This window comes from Myotis brandtii, unplaced genomic scaffold (assembly GCF_000412655.1).
Source record: "Myotis brandtii unplaced genomic scaffold, ASM41265v1 scaffold97, whole genome shotgun sequence".
Taxonomy (NCBI): domain Eukaryota; kingdom Metazoa; phylum Chordata; class Mammalia; order Chiroptera; family Vespertilionidae; genus Myotis; species Myotis brandtii.
The window spans coordinates 349,201-352,412 of record NW_005372020.1 but is presented as its reverse complement, the minus strand read 5'-3'; positions in this window follow the sequence as shown (position 1 = coordinate 352,412).

The following is a 3,212-nucleotide window of genomic DNA, read 5'->3' as shown; positions in this document are numbered from 1 at the left end:
CAGGAGAGAAGCACAGAGTGGAAATGAGCCGAACATTTTGTTTTCAAGCCGCGTAAGAAGAAGTTGTCATGTGCTTGGGGTGATGCAGAAATTGTCTACCAGGGAGAGTTGCTATTTTTTAAAAAATATATTTTTATTGCTTTCAGAGAGGAAGGGAGAGGGAGAGAGAAACATCAGTGATGAGAGCCAATCATGGACCAGCTGCCTCCTGCAGGCCCCCCGCTGGGGATGGAGCCCGCAACCCGGGCCTGTGCCCTGACCGGGAATGGAACCCTGACCTCCTGGTTCAGAGGTCGATGCTCAACCGCTGAGCCAGGCCGGCCGGGCAAGAGATAGATGCTACTTGGCGAACGCGTGCCTGGTTTTTAAGCTCCTCCGTCTGTCCTTTCCCTGCCCTCACAGGCTCCTGCCCTGGGGAGCCCTCGGTGAGGAACCTCCTTCTCCCCTGGCAGCTCCCACGGGCCAGGGGAGCCATGAGTGGCCACCCGACCCCTGATGAGCTGGGCTGAGCCGTGAGCACGCCCGCAGTGAGGGTGAATGGCCCTTTCGCCCTGGTCCAGGCCCAGCAGGGCTGCCTGAGGGCTCTGGGCCGGGAGGAGCGCTGGCCCGGCTGGTCTGAATGTATATTCCCCCGCAGGATGCCGCCACCTTCTACCAGCTCACTGCTCCTGCCCCAGGTCCCCACAGAGTTGGGGGGGGAGGCTTCCACATTTTGTCTTCCTTGAAGTCATCTCTGGTCCCGGGAGTGGGAAGGTTCTGGAAGCCACAGGATTCCCGTAAGAAACGCTCATCTGCATTATCTCCCCGGAAGCCGGTTCCAGATGCCCCGAGGCCCGGGCTGGACAGAGGGCAGGCAGGCGCCAAAGTGGATTATGGCGGCTGGCTGATCTAATCTCCCCACCAGGCGCTCACAGCCAGTGTGGGGCCCCCACGGGGCACCGGGGCCCTGCGGCCGCGCCCAGGAGGGGGACACTCATTCTAGGCCAGTTGGCTTCTCTCTGTCTCCCCGAATCTTGGCTACTGTAGCCCCGAGTGGAGCTAAGCGGTGAGCAGCCAGCCTTGGGGTGAACGAGGAGAAAAAGTAGATTCTATGAGTCAGAGGTTAACATTCTCGGAAGAGATACACACTGATTAGTTTTCTTTTAAATATATTTTTATTGATTTTAGAGAGAGAGAGAGGGAGAGAGAGAAACATCCATGATGAGAGAGAATCATGGATCGGCTGCCCCCTGCACGCCCCCCACTGGGATGGAGCTCACAATCCGGGCCTGTGCCCCGACCGGGAATCGAACAGGTGACCTCCTGGCTCCTAGGCCGACGCTCAACCACGGAGCCCCGAGGCCGGGCCGGTTAGCTTTCCCTTGGACAAAACCCGGGCAAATTACTTGATAAGCACCTCACCTCTGCACCCCCTTAGTGCTAAGGACACCCCCTCAGGTATCGGGGGAATCCCTGGAAGGCTTTGTTCTACACACACGTGTGGGCGGGGCCCTGGGGGACAGCATCGGCCTGGCTGGCCCGCCCACCCAGCGGTGCTATTGCTACTGTAACAAGGACCCGGGACCACCTTTAAGCAGCAACAACGTAGCAGCTCAGACCTCAGCCGGAGCCCGGGAGCCCCCCGCTCAGCGGGGCCTCTGCCAGATTCCGTTCTTTACCAACTCGAGTGCAATCCCGCCGCCTCGCCCGGAGGCCAGGGCCTGGCTGGGCTCCGTGTGTTTGTGGGGACTCGTCACGGCGGGAATAGAAACCCATCACGGGAGATAGGAAGGTGGCCCTGCCCTTTCCAGGTGAGGACACGGAGGCACAGAAAGTTAACGAGTCCGAGCCGCCACAGCTGGAGTGAGTTACAGCGAGGACGGAACCCCGGGCAGCCTGGTTCCGGAGCCACGGACTCAGTCGGCGTGGGTCCCCCATCACTAACGCCAACGACAGCACCTTCCTGCCCCGCGTGGGCCGTGACAAGGCACAGGCACTCGGTGAAGACCATCCCCACAGGCCTCCTGCAGTGACTCCCATGGTCCCCATTTCCCGAAGGGAACATCGAGGCACCGAGAGTTCCAGGGACTTATCCAAAGTCACGCAGCTGGAAGGTGACAAAGTAGAGCCCTCAACACAGACCAGACACCAGAGCCTTCCCCCAGCACGGAACCCTCTCTCCCCACCAAAGGCCTCTCCCAGCATCAGGGCTCCTTCTCCGAGCCCCCCCACCCCCTTTATAAGGGCCTGGAGGCCACATTGGAGTCACGTGGGTAACCGGGAGCCGCCTCCCCATCGCAGAGCCTTCAGTTCACCACCTGCCCCGGCCGTTCGGCTCAGTGGATAGAGCGCTGACCCGTGGCCTGAAGGGTCTCAGGTTTGATTCTGGTCGAGGGCAGGGACCGCGGTTGCAGGTTCAATCCCCACTAGGGTAGGGGTGCAAGCAGGAGGCAACCAATCAATGTGTCTCTCTCACATCGATGTTTCCCTCTCTTTCTCTCTCTCTCTCTCTCCCCACCTGCCCCGGCCGTTCGGCTCAGTGGATAGAGCGCTGACCCGTGGCCTGAAGGGTCTCAGGTTTGATTCTGGTCGAGGGCAGGGACCGCGGTTGCAGGTTCAATCCCCACTAGGGTAGGGGTGCAAGCAGGAGGCAACCAATCAATGTGTCTCTCTCACATCGATGTTTCTCTCTCTTTCTCTCTCTCTCTCTCCCCCCCCACCTTCCACTTTCTCTAAAGATCAATGGAAATAAATTGTCAGGTGAGGATTAAATATATATATAATTACATGTGTATATATAGAATTTACTATAGAATTAAAAGATAGGCAATACTTAGGGATCCATTGCATGAAAGACCCTCATGCAATGAAAACGGAAAGATATTCATGAAAAGGCCTCGATTCGGGGGGGGGGAGGAGCTAGAACCCCTCTTCATGGACTGGAAGGCTCGGGGGTGGTTGAATTGTCAATTTCCCCCCAAGTGTCTTGTAGATTAAACACCCCTTGCCCCCCAATATAATAGATCCCCCATTGGCGGCTACAGCACCTTGTGTGTGTTCCCGCGTCCGCTCTGGGGGTGGGGCTGCTTCCTGGTTTTGTGCCTCACGCTCCTCACGGACACGTGCGGCCCCCTCGCTTCCCGCTGAATGTTTTTAATAAGACGTGTAATTAGAGCGTCTTCATTTGCTCGCGAGCCTTGGGATCCAGGAGCGCTGGCTGGCGGGGCGGGGAC